The sequence below is a fragment of the Ambystoma mexicanum genome, chromosome 1p (assembly GCF_040938575.1).
Source record: "Ambystoma mexicanum isolate Mex_15411 chromosome 1p, UKY_AmexF1_1, whole genome shotgun sequence".
Taxonomy (NCBI): domain Eukaryota; kingdom Metazoa; phylum Chordata; class Amphibia; order Caudata; family Ambystomatidae; genus Ambystoma; species Ambystoma mexicanum.
In genome coordinates, this window is record NC_090921.1 from 1,290,850,335 (window position 1) to 1,290,874,248 (window position 23,914).

Consider the following 23,914-nt stretch of genomic DNA (forward strand, 5'->3'; position numbering starts at 1 on the left):
CAGTCCTGGTATTTTTCCTTTGAGTTTTTCACTTACTATTATTCAAAGCCGACAACCATTGTTATGTTTTCTACTGCAGCAAGATTCTATGTGACTCGTCTACCTTGCGTTTCGGCATATATACATTCACTACTCCTCTAATTACTTATCATCTTTGTATATAGGGTTTCTCCTCACTCGTATATGTTTACTTTGTTTCTTCAGTTATATTTTCATTCTTTAAGTATTCTTTTATCGTTTCAGTGCGTCATCGTCTATTCTCTTCATGACTTCACTTTGCACCTGCCAGGTTCCTCGATATTCAGCTGTTGGATAAGATTTTAACTTTAGTGCTAAATCTACCTCACTTGTGAGAACCCCAGAACTTTTTGCTGGGCTGGTAGATTATTTTTCCCTATACCTCAGTGCGTGGGAACCTTTTTCCACACTAACAGATCCTTTTACACTTTTTATGGGTGTCATTTTTAAGACTCTCCATAGTGTTCTTTTGATTGTATCCTCTTTGACAACTTTTGGTACATGCGCTTTGTTACAGGGCTGCCCTTTGGGGCTCCCCTTTTACCTTCTCTGGCTAACCTTGTGAGAACTACAGTTCGTGAAAAATAGCACACCCCACCTTATGTGGAGTGCTGGGGAGATGAGATGCAATGTCTCCCCTTTCTCACTAGCACTGTAACAATTCTGTTACAGGGACAAGCTTACCTTAAATGTCTGGTGGCAGTGAACCTTTTTACAAATTCGGTGCACCTTAACCACTGGCTGTTTTCACAGCTTTGGAAATGGCATCCATGGGTGCCCATTTTTCTAAAATGGCTGTCTTCTTTTTTTGTCATTTTCGCACTTCTTGTACCGTCTTGGTTTTTCCCCTGCCCTCCAGGGCACAGAATCTAAAACAGTCTTATGTTTATACCTACCATTAAGTAGCTAGTAGCTCCTTTAAAAAGCATATGGGTTTTACTTAACTTGAATAGCTGTGTGCCATCCTAAAATAAGTTAGAGAGTATTACTTACCTTAGTGTGTGTTCCCCTGACCTGAAAAGCAACTGTAATAAAATGTATTACAACATTAGTAGATTTAACCTGCCTAGAATAGCTGTGTGCTATTCTTAAAAAGTGTTCTGTAGGTCTAGCTGACCTTAGTCTGCCTTGTGCAATCCTACATTAGTGTGAAGATGTATTGCTTACCTTAATTAGTCTGTTTTCCACTGACCTGAAAAGCAACTGTAATTGTATTTTACACCAAAAGGTCTTATTCACCAAGTGTAACTGTGTGTTATCATTAATGTGGTTATAGGTGTCTACTGTTCCTTAAATTGGTGTTCCACTATTCAGAAAAGTATCCTGTAGGTTGGTTTACTAATTGATGCCCTAACTGAGTGCCATTGCACAACTGCTAGGGTCTACTACCCTTGTATTACTGAATGTAATCAAAGTAACTTATGAGTCTACTCCCCATAAATAGGTGTGCCCTATACTAAATGTGTTCTGATAAGGTCTGACTTGCCTAGAAATACTGTTAGTATTATGAACAAGGTTTATGCTTTGATCTGTGTACCTTCAAGCATTGTGTTATGTTCTTATAATGTGTTTATGAATCTATGACACAGTACTTACCCCCAAGACTTAACCTGGCCTAACTGTATTCATAATAAACCTTTATTTTTATAATAGCTCTGGTTGTAAGTGTTTCTGTTGAACCCTTGGTATACTACACGTTCTTTGTACCTTCCTAAAGCCCTCTATCCCTCCTAAGATAAGCCTGGCTGCTCTATCTACGCTACCATATACTCAGGTGGTACATCCTTATACTAAGAGTGAAGTTTTGTACTGTCTCAGTTATGTGATTTTACTAAGCCATTAGTTGGACTTCAGAAAAACTGTCCTAACAAGCGGTGTCTGTAAATCTTCTGCTACCGCTTCAGTTCGAGCATACATTCCATACGGCTGTCTGAGTGCATAACATCGCTCATACACTCTATGTGGTATTGGAATTATACTAGGTGTTGTGCACAGTGTCTTCTTGTTATTCATCCAATAGGTCGGAGGTGAGGGGGTGGGGGATCTATCAGTGACGTACACATCTGCTTCTCTACAGAGGTGTCCAGTGTGTCTCGGCTTGTTCCCTTTGAGTCCTTTTACAGGGTCTCTGTCGTTGTGTTGATTCTTCAAGTATCTTTTCCTACAGACTAAAAGTCTCTTAAGGAACTTTTGCTGTTCTGCTGCTTCTTAAGACTTTGAATCCACTCCAAACTGACTTTTGCCTATAGTTAGGGAATGGACTTTAAAATAATTAGTTTGCCAAGAAAGTGTCGCGGAACATTTAAATCTGCTACTGTAGGGCGAATCAACCTTTATCCCTCCTAAAAGACTTTATCTTATGTGGTTTTGCTAAACTAAATACAATGACCATATTTCGAGGGGATTGGCATATCCATATCCGACGTATTCCATATCTATGACAGTAATCACCACAGCTGTGCTGCTTCGGAAAATCTTTCTGCGTCGATACGCCGTCCTCGAGGACCACCTCCGACGGCCGACGTCACCGAATGTTATAAGTAGGACGCACGATGCCTGTAGCCTCAGTTCCATTTTTTCCGCAAACGTGTTCGCTTCGGAGATCTCGGTGCACCTAGACTCTTTGGAGTTTCTGTTCTTTCGGTTCTTCGAACCTGTTCGTTTGTGAAGTCTTATCGGGATGTCTTCCTCTTCTTCCACCCCACGTCCGGACTTCAAGAAGTGTGGGGACTGCGGGTCCAAGATGTCGGTGACAGACTCACACACCGCCTTCCTCTGGTGCCTCGGGGAGGCCCACGACACGGATGATTGTGTCGACTGCCAGTCGCTTACGTCCAAGGCCTTGTGGGAATGTAAGAAGAAGCTGTCGGTCGGTAAGGTGTCCAAGCCCCGGTAGGCGAGGTCCACTTGGCTTTCGACGGACGATTCGAGGGGCGACTCTCTGCATCGTAGTTGTAAGTCTAGGGGGTCTCGGTCCCGGAGTGGGTCCCGCCACTCCTCTTCCTCTTCGAGGCACTCCCGGAAGCGCCATCATTGGTCCCCTTCCCTGTCCTCATCCGAGGACTCTGCCCGTCGGTGGGTTTCTTATCCCACCAAGCGTTCCTCTCCGGAGGAATCGGCTTTCTTCGGGAAGAAAATGTTGGCGATTCTTGAATCGCAGGGCTCCGGTCCATCCGTGCCTCCGAGTGGGGTCGGCCGTGACCGTACTAGAGACACCGCTCGTACGCCTTCGGGCTCGGGTGGTCGGCACGATTCGCGGGGAAAGGTCCCGCTCTGACAAGGGGAATCGTTCTAGTCATGCCCGTTCCAGTTCCCGGTCCTCGACGCGCTCGAGCCCGTGTGCACCTGTGAAGTCTTCGAAAAAGACGGCGGTGGCGCCGAGGTAGTCAACTGACTCTCTCGAGGCTCCGCCTCCGAGGAAGTTGTCGATGCCATCGGCGCCCAGGCTGTCGAAGGACACGCCCGGGCTCCGCCCTCGAGGCCTGGCTGTGCAGTTGTCGATGCTGTCGGGGCCACACTCGACGTTGACGCCATTTAACTCGATGCCTTTCGAGGCTGTGGTGTCGGAGGTACCCATGGCACGGGGGAACCCCCTAGAAAGGCTCTGGCCAAGGCAAAACATGTCTTTCTCCCTTATTCAATGCCCACTTTCCAGCCTATGTAGTATATTTCCGAGGTGGAAGAGGGTTGTGAAGATGGGTTGGTTACTGACACGGTACCAGATGAGATTCTTTCAGGTCATAGCCAGATTGAGGATCTGCGTCAGTCACTGCATGACGCCAGTGGTCTGGACACCTCTCTGGAGGTGGAGTTCTGTAGGCCTGAGCCTGGCACCCATGCCGAGTCATCATACCGGCGCCTTATGTCGAGGGTCACGGACTACTTGGGGTGGTCGGCGCCCCCAGTTGATTTTGTGCAGGATGACCTGACGGATATCCTCGACCAAGGTCCACCCACTGACCCGGTACTGCCATTCCATATGGCTCTGCAAAGAAGGGTGGCAGCGGCTTGGACTGCTCCGGAGAGTCTCCCGGCAGTGGGCAAGTCTTTGCCGCGAAAATATCGCCCAGCCAGTAGTGACCCCGGCTACTTGACCACGCACCACACTCCGGAGAGTTTGGTGGTGCAGGCGGCTCCGGCCCCAGCAAAGCAGGCGTTGTATCCTACCATCCCTCCTGATGGGGACGACAAGCGTTTTGATGGCTGGACAAAGAAAGTGTTTTGTTCAGGGGGTATGGCTCTTCAGGCGGCCAACTCCGTATGTGCCTTGTCACGTTTCATGCACACTCTGTGGAGCTGTATTTCATTAGCGGCTGAACATATTCCCGAAGGGGACGAATGGGATGGTTTTCTTGCTATTATTCAGGATGGCAAGGATGCCATGTATGAGTCCGTTCAGTCGGGTTTGGACATGGCAGACTGTGTCAGCCGGTCCATGGCGTCGAGCACCGCGATACCCTGGTTTGCGTGGTTGAGGAAGTCGGGGTTTGCTCCTGATGTGCAAGCCAGGCTCCTCAACATGCCCTTTGATGGTGAACATCTTTTTGGCAGCAAGGCTGACGAGAGCCTTGGGAGGTTGCAGACCTCCAAAGCTGCAGCGAAGCCGTTGGGTGCTGCAGTCCGCCAACCTCTGCCTTTTAGTCCTAGAGGACAGCAGTGGAGGGGAGGTTCCTTTAGTTATTACTCATCCTTTAGTAAAGCGAGAGGAGCTGCAAGTCAAAGGGGCAACCGTAGGAGTGCCAAAGGTGGAAAACAAGGTACTCGAGGTGCCAAGGCCGTGCAAGCAGTTGCCTCTTTGCCCTCAGGCAACGCCGCAGCCGCTTCTGCTCAGTCATGAGGCCCATGCTTCGCCGGTTGGAGGAAGGCTGGCGCAGCATCTTGTAGAATGGCGTGCCATTACTTCAGATGTGTGGGTTCTGGAGATCCTAGCCCACGGCTACTGTCTTCCTTTCCGGCAGAGGCCTCACGACAATCCACCAGGGAATATCTCTTTAAAGAGTCCAGATCCGCTCCTTGCGCAGGAAATTCAATCCCTGCTGGAGAAAGGCGCCATAGAACTGGTGCCTGTAGCGGAAAGGAACACTGGATGGTATTCCCCTTATTTTATGATTTCGAAGAAAGACTGGGGATTGAGACCCATCATGGACTTGCGTGGTTTGAACAAAAACTCCTCAGGAAGGACAAGTTCAAGATGGTTACTCTCTCTCAAGTCCTCAGGCCCTTCAACTTCAGGACTGGTTGGTGTCTCTCGACCTCAAGGACGCTTATTTTCATGTGCCGATCCATCCCAAGCACAAGAAGTACCTGAGGTTCACGGTTGGCGACTCGCACTTTCAGTTTCTGGTCCTGCCGTTCGGATTGACCTCCGCCCGAGGGTTTTCACCAAGCTCATGGTAGTTTTGGCAGCGTATCTCAGGAAAGGGGGATTCACGTCTACCCCTACCTGGACGATTGGTTGATCAGGGCGTGCTCTCCCGAGCAAGTCCTCCCTCAACTTCCCACTTGACGCCAACTCGGCGGCTGCAGTACATCGGAGCAGTGCTCGACACGTCCCTGGGGCGGTGTTTTCCTCCCCAGGTGAGGGCTCACCACATTCAGCAGATGGTGCACAAGTTTTAACATGCCCAGAGTCTCCCAGCGTTGGAGTTCTTGAGGTTGCTCGGCCTCATGGCATCCTGCATTCTTCTGGTGCTAGAGGCCAGGTTGCGGATGAGATCTCTGCAATGGGCTCTCAAGCTCCAGTGGTCTCAGTCCTCCGGCAGGATGTCGGACCCCGTTCAGGTGCCGCCCTCGGTCGCCCAGGACCTTCTGTGGTGGGCCAATGAAGGCAATCTGATGAGGGGGGCTCCATTTTGGCTACCCTGGCCGGAGTTGACGATTGTGACGGACGCATCCCTCACGGGATGGGGAGCTCATGCCAACGAGGTGACAGTCAGCAGTCGTTGGTCTCCGTCAGAGTCCAGACTCCATATCAATCTGTTGGAGCTGAGGGCCGTCAGGCTTGCCCTGAAGGCTTTTCTGCCGACTGTGCGAGGAAAGAATGTCCTGATTCTGACGGACAACACAGTGGCCATGCACTACCTCAACAAAAAGGGGGGGGGGGCAGGGTCACTTCCTCTGCGCAGGGAGGCGATGCAGCTCTGGTTCTGGGCAATTCAGCAGGAAATTTCGGTCTCGGCAGTTCATCTGGCCGGAGAAGAAAACGAGATGGCAGACGCTCTGAGCAGGTAGAGCGCGATCTCTCACGAGTGGGAGTTGGCTCAGGAGATTCTCCTGGAGATCTTCGCCCTTTGGGGGACCCCTCAAGTGGATCTCTTCACCTCCAGTGTCAACCGGAAGTGTGAAAAGTTCTGCTCGCTGGAATTTCCTCCAAGAGGAGCCTTAGGAAACGTGTTCGTAGTGGAGTGGTCCTTCCCACTGCTGTACGCGTTTCCTCTGGTCCAAGACATTCCGCAAGTGCTGCGGAGGTTACGGAGTTTCGGTTCCCGGATGATTCTCATTGCTCCGGCATGGGCCAGGAGGACGTGGTACCCGGACCTTCTCGACTTGTCCATCTGCCCTCCACGTCGTCTTCCCTACCGACGATCTGCTCTCACAAGAAGGAGGGTCAGTTTCTCCATCCAGAGGTCAGATCCCTCAATCTTCACGCTTGGCTTCTGAAAGGTTGCGGTATAAGGATTGGGACCTCCCTGAAGACGTGATGGAGGTGTTGTTTTCGGCCAGACGGCCAGCAACAATGTCCCTGTACCGTTGCCATTGGAGGAAGTTCTGCGACTGGTGCAGGGTTAAGAATGTGGATCCTTTTTCATGTGACATTCCTGTGGTTCTGTCTTTTTTGTTTTCTTTGGCCCACAAGGGCCTGCAAGTGGGTACCGGTAAAGGTTACCTGGCAGCGCTGTCCATATTTAAGCGCTCATCTGAAGAGTGTTCTTATTTTAAAATGCCTTTAATTTCTCAGTTTCTAAAAGGGCTCACTAATGTGTTCCCTCCGTCACCTTTCCAGGTGCCCGGTTGGGATTTGAACCTTGTTCTCAAGTTTCTAATGGGTGCTCCATTTGAGTCTTTGCATTCCTGACCTTTGAGACTGTTGACTCTTAAAACTGTATTTTTAGTTGCGGTCACTTCCGATCGCAGAGTGAGTGAGTTACAGGCATTTTCAGTTAAGCCACCCTTCACTGTGTTTCACAAGGACAGGGTTGTCCTTAGAGTTTGTCCTTCCTTTCTTCCGAAGGTGGTGTCGGAATTTCATTTAAGCCAGAAGGTTATTCTTCCGGTGTTTTATCCTCCTCCGCATCCTGGCAAAGAAGAGGAGAGGCTCCATAGGCTGGATCCTAGGAGAGCTTTAAGCTTTTATATTTCACGCATGTCCCGGGTCAGAGTAGACAATCAACTCTTTATTGGTTATGCTGGAAGGCATTTGGGACAAGCTGTTACTAAGCAGACTTTGTCTCGGTGGATCATCTTGGCAATTTCCGAATGTTACCGCTTGGTGGATAAGGACCCTCCGGTAGGCTTATGGCCCATTTTACCAGGTGAATGGCTGCCTCTACTGCCCTGCAGAGGGGTGTTCCTATTCGTAACATCTGTGATGCAGCCATCTGGGCTTCGGTCCATACTTTTGTACGTCACTACTCCCTAGATTCTATCCGGGGGCAGGATCTGGCCTTTGGCAAAGCGGTCCTTTACTCTGCAATTTGATTGGGCATTCTAAATTTGTATATTCTAAATTCTTTTCCCACCTCCTTACGTTGGTACTGCTTTGGGAGTCTGTCATCGATATGGAATACGTCGCAGGACCCAATCCCCTCGAAGAACAAGTTACTCTCTTACCTGGTAACGTTCTCTCGATGGGATGGTCCGACGATGTATTCTATATCGCTCCCTCCCTGCCTACCCCGCTACAGAATTTCTTATGCGATTGCAAGGCTTTCTGTGGTCATACTGGCAGAAGATTGGTGCCACACGTTCTGGGTAAAAACTACAACTGAGGCTACGGGCGTCGTGCGTCCTACTTATAACATCCGGTGCCGTCGGAGGAGGTCGGAGGAGGTCCTCGGACGGCGTATCGATGTCATCGACGCAGATGCCAAAAGACTTTCTGTAGAAGTACAGCTGTGGTGATTACTGTCATAGATATGGAATACGTTGTCGGACCATCACATCAAAAGAACGTTACCAGGTAAGAGAGTAACTTGTTCATCTGTGTCGATTGTCTTAATGGAAGTGCGAAATTGTACCGATAATACGGTAGAACGGTCATTAGTGTAAAACTCTGTAACAATTGTACCGCAAGCAACTACAACTGAAGCAGTGGCTTTTGAAAAGTATTATAATAAATTATATATTTTAATATAACATCTGTGTGTTTCTTTGAACTACTGTACTAACTGGGTTCATTGTACTTATCTACAGCTCACCTCTTCCTTCTACAATAAGCCTGACTGCTCTGCCACTCTACCAAGGTTCTTTGAGTAGTAAAGACTTATACTAAGAGTTGGGGACCTGTATGCCAAGAGATAGTTTTATGATGTCTTACCTCAGCTGGACTTTAGTAAAACTCCCCTAACACAGGTTACAGCTTGTCGTGGATTGGCTTGAATTGAAGATAGACTCGAGACTGATTATCCCCACCATTCGAAGGGAGGAAGCCGTCCTCTCCTGAGCTTCCCAGTCGATTTAAAAACAGTGTTAAGATGGGATTGAAAACCCGGGGTAGAGCAGAAAGGACAGGCCTGGAACTCCCACGCCAAATAACGCAAGAGTCCAGAGAATTTGACAAAGACCTGTGAATTCGCAATCCATATAAAACTGGGACAGCTGTGGGCATCAAGAAAATCTCAGGGCTCTGTTACTTTCAGGCTTGACAACAGTTTAAAAGCAAGAAATACGTCTCAACTGACATTTCATCACAATCTCAATTACAAAAACCGATGAGTAGGAAGGATTGGTTAGGGGAATCATCTAAGTATATTTTCTATATGGATTAACATTTTTATTGGTTACATTCTGTTTTGTGGCTCCAACTAGGACCACGGCCTAAATGGATGCTGGTGGGTACATGTCATCTCTACTCTATTGGTTTGGGCGGTGCAACAATTATGGGGCACCGTTTTTGGAGGATGGGGATTGGTTAGCATTGGTTTCCCAGCCTTGGCAATTTGGAATGGGAGCGACACCAAGGTGCTGCTTTTCACAGCTAGGTTACGTCAGGTAGGCATGGTATCAAACAGTGAAGACAGACACAAGTGGTCACAGTTCAAGGGTGTTTATTGAACTTCAAATAGGTTGGTTGAACGCCTATCTAAACCTAAGTCTAAAGATGGGAGCAAGCTACAACCATCAACAATAATAACGCATTGCTAGTGGAGTCTGTCAAAATAAAAGGGCATATGGATTAAAATGTATGCAAAAGAAAAGTGTTCGAGAAATGATATATCAGGATAGTTGAGCAGTTGGCTTCCCTTCCCCACGTTTCCAGCACTGGGCAAGGCGGCACGTGCAGGCTTCACGCCCACTCTGGCTTCTTGGCCACGAGGGAACAGTTCAACACATAGTCATCAGGTCCTTCCACCAAAGTCTCTCTCGCAATGACAGTCTCTTATTGCAGAGGGCCTGATGTAACAAACAAAACACAAAAGTTCCTTTCCTTTTTCAGGGTTTTGATATTTACAAGTTCAAGACTGGTCTCCCTCCTTCGGGCTCGGACCACGGGCCATCCTCTCGATAACCGAATCGAAGACTTTCAAATGTGCGATGGGTTATGCTTAAACCGTTGCAGGACCACTTCGATTCACTTTACAGAATAATACTTCACATCAATCTACTTGTGTTTCTCTTCTCAGGATACTGTACAGAGACCTTCGATTGAGCACATTCACGGTGCCGGATGACCCTGACAACGGTAGTTCAAACATTCACCAGCAGTTTAGCTTTACTTGCGTCTTTCATCAAACGCGTTTAACTAGTTCGATTTTAATATATATATAATTTTATTAGGCACATGGTTTGTCAGTCAAACTTTTCTACCAACAGAATAACAAAGAAAACCATAAAATCTTGAAAATTACAGATATTCAGTTGTAATTTGCTATGGCTACACACCGACTCCCCACTACACTATTACCTCTGCCCAGTATTCACAAAGTCTCCCCTAGGGCCCAGATCAGACTTGACAACCCTCTGTAGCTTCAAAAGCAATCTTTAGGAAAGCAAGTAAGACCAGTGTCAAGGATAATTTCACACCCAGGGTCAACAAGCTCCACCATGCATACGCATCCAGTGTTCTGAACTCCAAGGAACGTTTTCCCAGCAGTCGAATACGATGATCCCTTAAAGCTCAGCATAATAAAACTAGATGATAGGCTTTCATTGTTACAGCCACACAGCCTGCATAAAGGATTTCGCTCCGCCCTTGTCTTCCGTGCCTCCGAAACTTCCTTTGTTGGATATAAGTTCAGTCAGAAGCGCATGAACTGGTGACGAAGATGGTTACTAGGAAATATGACCAGGTAGGCTGGAGGTCTACCCTTGCCCTTACTTCTGGGATAGGCTTACCAAATATTTTACATGTGTCCTTCGCCTCCAGTCTAGTGATCCAATCCCGGTCTATCAGTTTTCTCTTCACCAGTATGGGGTTTTTTAAAAAATCGTCTTGGGTGGCATTAACACTCGACAAGTGGGAGGTACAAACAATGTTCCATTGGTCTAAAAGGAGCTCTGTTTTTCCCACTAGGGCTTTTTTCAGCACCGCAAATAAACCATCTCCTTGTTCGTTTTACAATGTTGCCACTTGCAACCATCACTTCAACACAGACTGGTCTGGCATCATTCTCCCCAACTCACCAGCTGTGGTGTTCTGTCGTTTCTCTGTTCTTGGAGCCAAGGACGATACCAACGCATCTGCAGCTCCTCCCCACCTTGGTCAGTTACACGGGAGGGCCCGCGATATCTCTGACACACAATGCAGGATTCTTCAGCCTGGTTTCCTGGTCTTATGCTTTCTGCCTTGAAGGTTTCTTGAAAGTAACAGCTTCCTGCCAAAAAAGTCAAGGGGGTTGCCCTTCTCACAAACCTTTGGTGCCTTGCCATCTTTCTCCTCTCGTTCAGCTGCCGACTGGAAACTGCTGTACCTTCATGTGCTTTGCCTCGCTCAGAGTGTGCTCTTGTGTTCTGCCTTTTATCTGTTTGGGGAAGTGTAATTGAAGTCGGGTGTGAGCGATTGTCGATAATTGCCTGACCATAGTATTGGGACATGTCGGGTACATGGCTGGGGTGTGTGTGTCTGTTTCTCCCAGAGTGTGCTGTCCGTGTAAAGGTGTTTGTGCAGGAAAGGGGGTGGAGGGCTAGTTGAGTTTCTAAATATCCCATCGGGTAGGATGGGGTAAAGGTGTTACAGGAAGAGAGGGATACCGCGTCTCACCATACAGTCTCCCACTCCCACTCTCCAAAGACCCCTCGCCCAGTTGATCCTCCCGCACTGATCCACCCCCAGGGTCTGGATCCAAAGGAGATGGCTATGCCCTGGCCACCTGAGAGAGAGAGATCCGTGGGGACTAGCGGTGAGACACCTTGTGGTTTCACACAGTTACCATCTATGATTCTATAGGCCCTATGCCAGGATTGTTAACTTTGAGCTTGGCATTGTCTTGTATCGGTATTCTGGGTACTCGATGGGAATAAATGCCTCAGCCTGTCTGTCCCTGAAGCTAGTGAATAGCCATTATTCTCCAACTGTAGGTCATGTATGTGGAGACCACAGCTTGGATTATTCTGTTCAGTATTTACTAAGATTTTAGCCCTTATCAATGCAGGTGTCTTTACCTTTCCCAGCCTATGGGGATTTGTTAAAGCTGCTTTCTTCTAATTATTATGCCTGAGTCAATGGGTATCTGACCTTCCAACACTGTTAGTTGCTTTGCTTAATCTTAAGAGAAATGTGTCTCATGCCTGGGAACTGTTGTCTGTCCCCTTGGGTGCTGATTTAAACCTTCTCCGTTCATAATAACTTTGGCAAGGCTTGTGCAATTATTTTCTGGACTGTTCCGGTTTGGCTTTTCTGCTCAATCAGCGAATCGGGCCCCCCTGCAACATTGAGGTGTCTTGATGTCTCACAATAATTTGAACATGATTACATTGTCCATCGAATTAAAAATGGCCACTTAATCTTTTTGGGTTTCTGCATTAAGCAAGCTTTATATGTATTCTTATGCATCTTGCATTTCAGCGTATGTTTGGAGCATGCATATGTTTTCTAGTGTCTATTGGATGGATTCTTGTCTAAATACGGTTTGACCTATTGTTTGCATCTTCGTGGTGGATACGTATCTGCTTTGTGTCTAATACGCCGACATGTGTCTGGTCCAGCAGTGACATAATTTGCTTTCATCATTTTGGTTATAGCATGTTCATATCCTCAATAGTTTGCAAATTCAGCTCCTTTTGATCCCTCTGGGGTAGGGTCGCTAGGCGTGCCTTAATAAGTAGCGTCTCTCGCATCTGCTTTGTGACTGCAGTTAGGGTGCAGATGCCACAAACGATGTGCAGCACTCAGAGTGAAGATCTGTTAGAACAATTTTCTGATTTCTTTAGATCTAATCCAGGAAAACAAAGAGGTTTTTCATTACAGCCGGACACCTGCCATCCCCAGGGAAAGTGGTCCATCTAAAACCCTACTGGATCCCGTAGGCCAGAAAGAGATTAGTCATAGAAGAGGTGGAAAACATGTTAAGATCTGACCTCATTGAGCCATCTGAGAGCCCTTTGTCCTCTGATAGTATTTGTTGCCAAGCCAGATCAATCGTGGAGGTTCTGCATTGACTTCAGGAGGGTGAACGTGGTTTCCCAATTCGACAGTTGCTCTATGCCAAGGATAGACAATCTAATTGATCGATTGGGAACCACCGTCTTCATCGCCATGATTGATCTGACGAAGGGAACTGGCAAGTCCCTGTTAATCTAGAGGACAGGGAGAAAAACACCTTTCCACCCCCCCTAGGACTGTTTCAATTCTAAGTATTACCTTTTGGACTAGACCGAGCCCCTGCAACCTTTCAGACGTTAATGAACCAAGTTCTCCAGCCTTACTCCTCTTTCTGTGGGGCTTATATTGATGATCTAATCATCCATAGTAAACACCTAGAACACCTATACTTAGTTACCAGAGCTTTGAGGACAGAGGGACTCGCAGCTAATCCGAAAAAGTGCCACTTAGCGCAATCGTCAGTCAGATATCTTGGAAGTTTTGTTGGCAATGGGCTGGTTCAACCTTACAGTGAGAAGGTGAAAGCTGTCCAGGAAACTCTAGTGCCCAGAACCAAGATAGATTGAAGAGCCTTTTGGGGTTTATTGGGGTACTGTACACGATTTATCCCCAATTATTCTTCCATCACGTCTTGCCTCACTGATAAACTTAAGAATGTAGAACCCCAAAAGATAAAGTGGAGAGATGAAAACCAGTTATCTTTTGACAAACTCCAAAACATTGTTTGCAATGAACCAGTATTGAAGGTGGCTGTCATGCGCCCCTTCTTTGTGAAGTATTGGGGCCGATGGAAGCGGCATAGTCCCACCACGTTGAGGCCGCAACGCCGGGCAGTGGTCTAGTTGTTTCTAAGATGGCCGCCGCCTGCGATATCAGGGTTTCGTTGCAGCCGGCTTTCACGTTGCAACTGTGTTTGCTACCCTGCTAGTTGTTGCACTCTTCGTAATTTCCCTTGGCTCTGCTGAGCCCCCACTTTTCTGTATGGGTCCTCCTTGCCCTCCTTTGCATTCCTCTCTGTTTCCTCTGTTTTCTGTTCCATACCTCTGACGGACTTCCCCTTCGCTTTCCCTGGCTTCGTTCTCTCTTCTCTCCCTTCTCCCGTGGCTCCAATCCTTACTCCTCCTGTTTTTTCCCTGCTCTGTCTCCCCTCTCCTTGGCTTAGTTCTTCCCCAGTCCTTTATCCTGCTGATATCGCTTACCCATTCAGTGGCGCTGCCATCCTTCCTTCCAGTGGCACTGGGCGTTCTGTGGAGATCTCCTTTCTTGACCGGATCCCTCGCAGACACGGTCACGTACCTGGGTTTCCTGGAGCACCAAGGACACTGATCGTCTAATCAGCTACATCAGGAGTCCCCACTCTTCAGCAATACATTCAGTTTTTTCCCCATTGGCTATTGCGGATCCGGGGCCACTTGTTTCCAGAAACTTTCCGACAACCATTGTGGCGTCTTTCCGCGGTAGACCATATCTACATAAAAAGAAATCCTTCACTAAGGAAATAAAGAAGAAGGTGGCTAAGGATCTCTCGTCAGGTGAGGAGGGGGAGGAGACTGAAGTGAAGAGAGACTTAGACATTACCGACAAGGCTGAAATTGTTGACAGTTTGCAACGCCCAACTCATCCCGAAATGGCTACAGCCAAACAGATCCAGGAACTGGTTGTGGCAGTACAATCTCTCAATGTGGAGGTCTGGAACTTGAACCAAGAGGTGCAGAACCTTAAGGTGGAGAATAATGTACTCCGGCAATTGGCTGCCAACCGGGAACCACGTAGTTCAGATCTTCCTTCCATGCCTCTGTCGTCTTCTAAATTTGACGGTACACCTAAATTACTCAAGGAATTTATCGAAGCCTGCAATGTACATTTTGCCTTCCGTCCCACTACTTTCTCTACAGAACTTAGCAAGGTGGGCTTTGTCATTTCTAATATGACCGGAAACGCTTTGGCCTGGGCCAACCCCCTAGTGATCACGAATGATCCAGTCTTACGAGACTGCGAGGCCTTCCTTACTAAACTTAAGCAGACCTTTGAAAGACCAGAAATTAAATTCATGGCCTGTGAAGAATTGTTGGAGGTTCACCAAGGACAGATGGACCTTTTGTCCTATATTACAAAGTTTAAAAGATTAGCTTCTGAATCTACCTGGTCGAAAGAAGCTCAATTTACCATCTTCCGAAGAGGCCTCAGGGAAGAACTTAAAGATGAACTGGCCCGAGTTTCTCATCCCACCTCTTTCTCAGAGCTGTTATCGGTCACTCTGCAAATCGAACACCGATCAACGAACGTAGACAAGAGAAGAAGAAAAGAAGAGGAACCTTTGGGTTTCCTGCCCCCTCGCTGCCTCCCTCACCTTCTGCTGGAGCCATCAATAAGGAAGAACCAATACAGATCGGATCCATGAGGTCTCCACTCACTCCTGAGGAACGGAAGAGGCGCAGAGAAGCTGGTCTCTGCATGTACTGTGTATCATCCTCTCATCTTCTTCGGAACTGCCCAGAGGTCCCACCAAGGCGATCGGGAAACGGACTGCCTCGAACCTAGGGGGGACCACGGTTCGAGGGATTACCGAAAGGCCCTTTGTAACACTGTCTATTGCACCTTCAAGTCAGACAGAAGACACGCAACTGATGGTAGTTACCCTGCATTTGTCCTGGAGGGATCATTCAGTGGAAACGTTGGCCCTTATTGATTGTGGCGCGGCGGGCAACTTTGTGAACACCTTATGGGCAGAAAAGATGGGAATCCGTTGTGTCCAGAACAAGGAGAACATGAAAGTAGGAGTGGACGGAACCCCCCCTTTGCTCAGGACCCATTACCCATTCCAGGGAACAGATTCGGATCACCATCCAACATCATCAGGAGGACATATCCTTCAAGATCATCCGAGCAGCCCATTTTCACATCATTCTGGGCATAGCCTGGCTACACTAACAGAAATCCTACCACAGACTGGTCTAAGAATACACTCAGCTTCCTCTCATCCCATTGCCAACATTTCTGTTTAGAGTCATCCGGTTATCAACCGGCTATCTTACAGTCTGCAGAAATTCAACCACGAACAATCCATTTGATCCCTCCTCAATTTCAGATATACCACCAGGTCTTCCTAGAGAAGACCGAGCATGATTTACCTCCTCATCGTCCTGAGGACTGTGCCATAAATCTAGTCCCAGACGCCTTGGTACCTTTCGGCAGGATGTTCTCCCTATCAGTAAGAGAGAAGGAGGTACTCAAGAATACTTGGATGCCAATTTAAAGAATGGCCTGATTCAACCATCGAAGTCCCCCGCGGGTGCCCCTCTGTTTTTCATCGCTAAAAGGGACTCCACAGAATTTCGCCCAGGTATTGATTACCGAGGGCTTAACAAGGGTACTATTTGGGACCGGTATCCGATGCCTCTTATATCCGACATCCCGGAAGCTGTGAGAGGTGCTACGGTGTTTTCGAAGTTAGACTTGAGAAATGCTTACCATCTTCTACGTATCAGGGCCGGAGATGAATGGAAGACAGCATTCAGAACACCCTATGGCCTGTACGAGTACAAAGCAATGCCCTTCGTTCTGGTGAATGCCCCGGTGGTTTTCCAAAGATTTATGGACCGTACCTTTTCCGATTTGTTGTTCCACTCAGTGATCATCTACTTAGATGACATCCTGGTATTTTCTAAAAACCCACAAGAACACTCCATTCATCTCCATGAAGTCCTTCACCGACTCCAAGAAAACCACCTACTAGTGAAACCCAGTAAGTGTGAATTCCTGATTTCTTCAGTTCCCTATTTAGGGTTCATCCTCTCCCAAGAGGGGATAAAAATGGATCCTAAGAAGGTCTCAGCCATTCTGGAATGGCCATCTCCAACGACCATAAAGGAGGTTCAGAGATTCCTAGGATTCACTAACTCTTACCGGAAGTTCATACAGAACTTTTCGGCTACGGTAGCTCCCATTACCACTCTCTTAAAGAAAGAGAACCAGCCCTTTTCTTGGTCACCGGCAGCAGAGGCTCCCTTTCAAAACTTGAAAAACAAATTCAGCTCTGCTCCCGTTCTTGTCCAGCCCAACCAAGCCTAAAGATTTATTTTGGAAGCGGACGCCTCTGCTAATGCAGTGGGAGCGGTTCTTCTGCAAGAAAATGAAGGAGTGGAACATCCCATTGCATATCTCTCCAAGACTCTCACTGTCAACCAGAAGAATTACTCTGTAATTGAGGGAGAACTGTTGGCCATAAAGCTTGCCTGTGATAAGTGGCGGCATCTCTTACAAGGAGGAGGAAGTCCCTTTCTCATTAGAACAGACCACAAGAATCTTAAAACCTTGCAGAATATGGAATGCGCCAATTCTCGCCAGGCAAGGTGGGCCCATTTCTTTGCCCAGTACGACTTTGAAATTACTTATGTCCCGGGTAGCCTTAATGTGATCGCCGATGCACTCTCCCGCTGGTATGCTTCTGAAGATCCTTCTCCTCGCCCTAAAGAAAGTCTTTTCCCAAACAGAGTGTTTATCGCCTCCGCCACGTCCTTTCTTTCTCAAGTCAAGACAGCCACAGCTCGATTACCCCTCCCGGTTCCTCCTTCTCCCTGAATTCAAGTAGAAATGAGGGAAGGATTGTGTTTTGTGGACAAGAAGTTGTTTGTGCCCCAGCCAGATTTACAACTTAAGATCATTGTACTGCAGGTCATCGGGGAAGGAAGAACACAGAAGAACTGGTCCGGAGATCTTTCTTTTGGCCGAGGATGTCTTCTGACGTTAAGAGATCCATTCAAGAGTGTGCTCAGTGCACCAGAAGTAAACATTCCTTCAAGAAACCCATTGGGCTCCTGGAACAGATCCCTTTGCCCGAAATCCCGTGGGAACAAATATCCACCGACTTTGTGGTGGATTTTCCGGTCTCATGTGGCCACACATGTATCATGGTCACGGTGGATTCACTGACTAAGTTGGCTCATTTTTCCCCATTAGCGGGTTTAACCTCTGCATCACAAATGGCAGAGGTATTCGTGCAGGACATATTCTGTTTGCACGGCTTACCAACTAAGATAATCTCGGACCTGGGTAGTCAATTTACCTTGACATTTTGGGCAGCTCTTTGTCAGAAATTGGGGATAGAAAGGGCATTGTCTTTAGGGTTCCACCCACAAACTAACGGGCAGACGGAGAGATTGAATGGGACCTTGGAAAAGTATCTTCGGTGTTACACCAATCACACACAAGACAACTGGTACGATCTGTTGCCCACAGCAGAGTTTGCATATAATAACTGTACTCATACTGCCATGGGCCTGAGCCCTTTTTATAGCACCTTCGGCAGACACCCGAGGAGTATTTTGCCTATATCTGCATCTGCCACTGTCTGTCCCACTATCAACGACCGATTACAACAGATTATGGAAGCGCACCGAACTGCCAAAGCATCCCTGGCCCAAGCTCGCAGTCGCTATAAGCATCTTGCGTATCGGAAACGCGCTGACACACCCACCATTGAGGTGGGATCTAGAGTATGGTTATCGACCAAATACCTACCCAGATGGATCCACCCATCTAAGTTGTCACCAAGATTTGTGGGACCCTATACAGTAGTCTCCCGAATAAATCCAGTAGCATTTCGCCTCCTGTTGCCCGAATGCATGAAGAGGATCCATCCTGTGTTTCATTCATCCCAGTTACGTCCAGCCTTGGCTGACATTCCCGCCACACCTCTGGTCCTACCGGCGTCTGCACAGAGACCGGAGGAAGATGAATATGAGGTGGCAGAGATCAAGGACTCCCGTTATCTGTGGAGCTCTCCTTTCTTGTCCGGATCCCTCGCAGACACGGTCACTTACCTGGGTTTCCTGGACCACCAAGGACACTGATAGTCTATTCAGCTACATCAGGAGTCTCCACTCTTCAGCAATACATTCTGTTTTTTTTGCCTACTTGGCTTTTTTTCCCGAGTGGCTATTGCGGATCCGGGGCCACTGGTTTCCGGAAACTTTCCGACAACCATTGTGGCGTCTTTCCGCGCTAGACCATATCTACATAAAAAGAAATCCTTCATGGCTGAAATTGTTGACAGTGGCAGCCTTTAACAAAGAGTTAATTTTACAGACCACCGCTTCACATGCCGGGTTGGGGGCCTGTACTTTCACAAGATCATGATGGCATAGAACACCCTATTGTGTTTATTAGAAGGAAACTACACCCCTGAGAAAATAATTATGCCACTATTGAACTTGAGGGCTTGGCTATAAAGTGGCAGTGTCGTACGTTAAGTACTACCTCACTGGCTGGAAGCTTAGATTGGTTACAGACCACTCTCCATTAACATTGATGAACCTCTGCAAGGACACCAATGCATAGGTCATTTACTTCACTTTAAACATTTGTAATGTGCAATCCATGAACCCTTAGGCTTGAGGCCGCAACAAGAAAAAAGACAATTCAGAATCCTAAATTCCCCACAGCCGAGTGGAGTTCAAATCAGAAGATTAAGCAAATAAGAGTTTTAAGTTTCTTTTTTAAAATGTCGGTAGACGTTATGCTCCTGAATTCCACAGGCAGGCTGTTCCATGCTTTAGGGGCTGCGTTCTGAAAAGCCCTTTTGGTGGCTTTGATAGTCCTGCATTTAGCGATCATCAACTGGTCTGTATTGCTGGATCTTAGTTCTTGTGTAGCTTTTTTCCTTGAGTAAAAGTTGAAGATAAATCGGCATCTTGCCCTGTCGACAATTCTGTACAATTACAAGTAGTCGAAATAGCAACCTCTACTCCACCGGGAGCCAATGCAGGCCACGTCTAGCCTCAGATATGTGGTCTCTCCGGGAGATTCCCAGCACAAAGCGCACTGCACTATTCTGTATGACCTGTAACCTGCCAACCTCTGCTTTGTTGATGCCGACCAGCAGGCTACTACAACAATCAATTTTGGCCACCAACAATGGCCCTTGCGATGGTCTCAGCATTTGCCTGGGAAATAAGCAGTCGAAGATGGGCCAGAAGTTTGATATAATAAGCAGAAGACACCAGGCTCCCCACATGCGCCTTCATATTTAGGTATCGGTCAAGAACGACGCCCAGTGTCTTAACCTTCTTTTGGATCATTATTCTGGTGTCCTGAATAAGAAAACTCTCATATGCTGGACCCAGTTTCCTGATCGAGTTAGGGGTGCTAACAACCAATAACTCTGTCTTCTCTCTGTTCAATGCAAGAGCATTTTGCACCATCCATTCTTCGATAAGGGAATATATTTCATTTAACTGCTCTTCATCCTCATCATGTATACCAGTAATTGGAATAACACACTGCGTATCGTCAGCGTAATTGGTAAAGGTAACCCCCCTTTGCTCTAAAAGTGCAAAGAAGGGCACCGTGAAAATATTCTGAAGGCATGGTGAAATACATGATCCTGGTGGAACGCCAAATTTCAGTGTCATAGGCAGAGCCTCTGCTTCCTCATGGAAGACTCTACAGTCGCGATTACTCAAAAATAAGACCCATTGAGAAGCACTTGAGAAATTTGCGACGTCCCTCAACCTGGTGAGTTCTTAGATATGCAGCCCTATTGTTTTGCGGTAGACCACTGAAAAGGAAGAGAATATGGAAATGTATACTTCCTTTCTCGTTTCCTAATAGGTGCTGACAGAACACCAACATTAGAAGAAGGGTATGTGATGAATCCAATGGTTTCATCACTTCCTTCCCGGCGGTGACATCTCCCCATGTGTCCAGGGGATGGCCGCCACTACCTGATCCTGACCTTGGGCACGGCTATATGAGTGAAGATCCCATGGGGGGAGACAACCTCCAGGGGAATATCATGGCGTCATCAGATGAGACATAGTATCCCCTTCTGTGCCTAATGCCTTAATGGCTTATTGTAATACCTTCCCATATCCACTTAGGAAAGATGCTGTAGATAATGAGAGCTGTATGTAAGTCATCACGATCTGACTTACCCTCTCAAATGAAGGAAAGCACCTTCTCAGCTTCTAGCTACAGGTCCTCTACAACTGACTTACCTTTGAAGCACAATTACCCAGACTTTCCAGACTTTACTTCTAAAAATTAAAAAATTAACTTCTAGTCCCATATCTACCAGAGAACCTCAACGAGGAAGCTGAATAGAGGAATGCAATCAAGGAAGGCCAGGAACAGAGGCTGCACTCTCGTCATTGTGAGCGCATACCTGTGCCCGGGAGATATAAACTAGTGGAGCAGCTGACTGGAGAGAGCTGCTGGAGCAAGAACGCTGCTGATCTCGCACTGGGCCGAGAGACTGGGAGGCTTGAGAGCGAGCCGTGGAGCAGTCCAGCTCAAGATCCGAAACAAGGGAAGCTGACAGCAAAAAGAAACACTGCGGGTATGCCAGAAGCCAACAGAGGGCTTGATTGCATTTGCAGGTGTTTGGAAGCAGCCTTTGCCTTACCAGAGCCTGAAGACATGAAGCAAAAGAGCCCAGCAGGGACCGCCAGTCACGATGCCTGCCCCCAGACATTAGGAGCAGACCAGTCTGCCCAGAGTATTAGCACCCATGGGGACCTGTAAGGCCCCAAAGGATTGTTTGAGGGCTTCTTGGACTCAGTCCTGGCGCCGTTGGCACCATGCTCATATTGCCTCATTCAGGCAAACCAGGTCATCTTGTGGAGAAAACATGTACAGGCCACCTTGAGGCCTTTTTGAAGGGATTGCTTTATTCAAGGGACTATTTCTTTGGGTGTGGTACTGGGACTACTTTACCTGGGGACTACTTCTGAGTGGCTATTTAAACCACGCCTGGAGAACAGAACACACTTTGCGTTATTCTGCACTCCTGCAGCGTAACGCTCACTGTGCTTGCAGCTCCAGTGTCCAGTTCTCAGCCACGCCCGTCTTGTTCTTTGCGATCCGAACCTGCAAAGGGGAAAAAGAAAGCAGATTAGAACAGGAGCCTTACCATTTGTCATCGCAAGCATCCGGGAGTCGCTGCACCTGCAAGAAAAGGAATACCAGTTACCGCGCTGTACAGCCAACATCAGTGCCGCGGGATACTCACTGATGCTCCATTCATCCATGCGATCCAGCGAGGCACTCTGACGTGATCGCCGCCCGGCACATCCGCATCTGCAAAAGATAAGAAAAGTTAACAGGTGAGCTGCACCTCGCTAAAAGACATTTAGACCTCGCATCACCAGATACTTACCGAGGTAATACTCACTCGAGGTCTGGCGAGTTTCCACCATACGTCCTTCGCTCCAAGGGAACGCCGCACCTGCAGAATAAAGAGAGGATATTGATTAATCACATTAATGAACAACATTGCATACTAAGACTGTATGCTTATTGCACATACCGAATCTTACCTTGGCGCTACCTTGTTTCTTTCGAAGAAGAGACACCTGTCTTGGGCAATTCTACAAGAGGAAGAAACATAAAGAAAAGGCACAAGAGTGAACTATAAGACAACTTGAACTCTAAAGCATTGCATGCTACCTTGGACTAGCATAAGACTTACCTTCGAGTCATTGTTGTCCGGAACTCTGCCATAAGATTACGGGATCAGTGAAGTTAACTGGATCTCCAAGTTCAGCGCACCCCTGCATTCCGACGCAGGATGGAGAGCCCATCCTTCTTAACAATAAGGTGAGACATATAAGGGGGAACACAAGGTGGTTACGGAAGCAGAAGTCAAAACCTCCTTCTAGCGGTCAGCTAATTTGCCATTTTTACCACTCTAGGAAAATCCTCCTACGTGCCAGACAGACGAAACTAAGTGGGCAAGCGCAATCACTCATCACTACACTACGAGTCGCATTGGTGGAGACCGGTGCAGTCCAGCTTTGCTCGGTGCCCCTGTGGAACCCAGGTGAGCGTAACGCCATCGGACGTAGAGAAGCCAAGAAGCGGATACGGCAACTGAAGAGGAGAAGCCGGACAACCGCTGCCGATTTACCACAAGAGAAGAATATGCCAACGAAAGCTGGTGAGTCCATCCAGGGGGGAAAAGGAAGGCCGGTGCGTATTGGCAGGCATGCCAAAACCAATTAAACAGTAAAAAAGCACAAGAGAGAGATAGAGCAAAATATTTCTTCAAAAGAGGGAACAGAATGAAAACACAAGGTTTTCAAGTCTGTGAGAGTATGTGATACACATGTAAAAGAAGCCCTGGCATGATAAAATACCAGGCAAAAAAAGGTTAGAAATAGGATAAACAAGAGACTATCAATTGTGGAGAGGTGCGCAGAGCCCACCAGAGAAAAGCTTGGAAGGGAAGTATACCAGGCATTTTAAAAGTGTAAAACACATATAAGAGAACGCCCTGGCAGGAGAGTATACCATGCAGTTGAAAGTGAGTGCATCTAAGAAAGCCCCGGCAGGAGAGTATACCAGGCAGTTGTCGTTGTGTGTATAAGAGGATGCCCCAGTAAGGAAGTAAACCAGGCAAGGACCAGTTGAACATTGTATAGGGAAGACATAGAGTGAAGAGGTCCTGAGAGGAAAAGCAAATGGGGACTAGCAACAAGGCTGTGCTGATCCCAAGAGGAGGAGTGGAAACCTTGCAGCAGAGTATACCATTTATCCTAATAAGACCAGACAGATCCCGAAGTTGTTTTGCACATTTGATCACGAGAAACCCAAGGAACTGGCATTGTTGAATAAGCAACCAAGGGAAGAGAAATTCAGGGTATTGGAACCACCCTTTGGAACAGGGAACTCTGCCATGTTGAACCCTTTCTGTTGGAGATTCCTTTTTGAACATTTATGAACCACTCCAGGTCAAATACATGACCCTTTTCACTTTAAAATTTAGTTAATTAGAATGTGAGACCAAGTCTTGACTGCTCATCCACCTACCTTGATAGTGTTTTGGCTAACCTCTCAGTGCCTTCCTTGTTTAACATAATAAGATGGATTTCTAAAATCAGCCCCTGGGTGGAGGATTTTAGGATGCCATCCTAATACCTGGTTGTAAAAAAAAAAACTTGGCAGCAGACCTAACCCACTACAGAGGTAGTGATAGAGATGAGAGTAATACTAGTTTTCCTAACTATATCCTCTCATTTTTTGAATGAAGAATAATTCCAAATGTTTGAGTAACCTTTTATTTTACCAACATATGTTTTGCAGTAACATATCACACCAGAGTCTTGGCCTGTCCTTCTATTCCAGCACTTTAACCCT

The 23,914-nt window shown here is 47.3% G+C and overlaps 1 protein-coding gene across 4 annotated transcripts in view; it reads left to right on the top strand.

Annotated features, from left to right (window-relative positions):
* The window catches only part of LOC138452997 (oxysterols receptor LXR-beta-like), a 427,073-nt gene that overhangs the window by 396,764 nt on the left and 6,395 nt on the right, over positions 1–23,914 (top strand). The window lies entirely within an intron of this gene.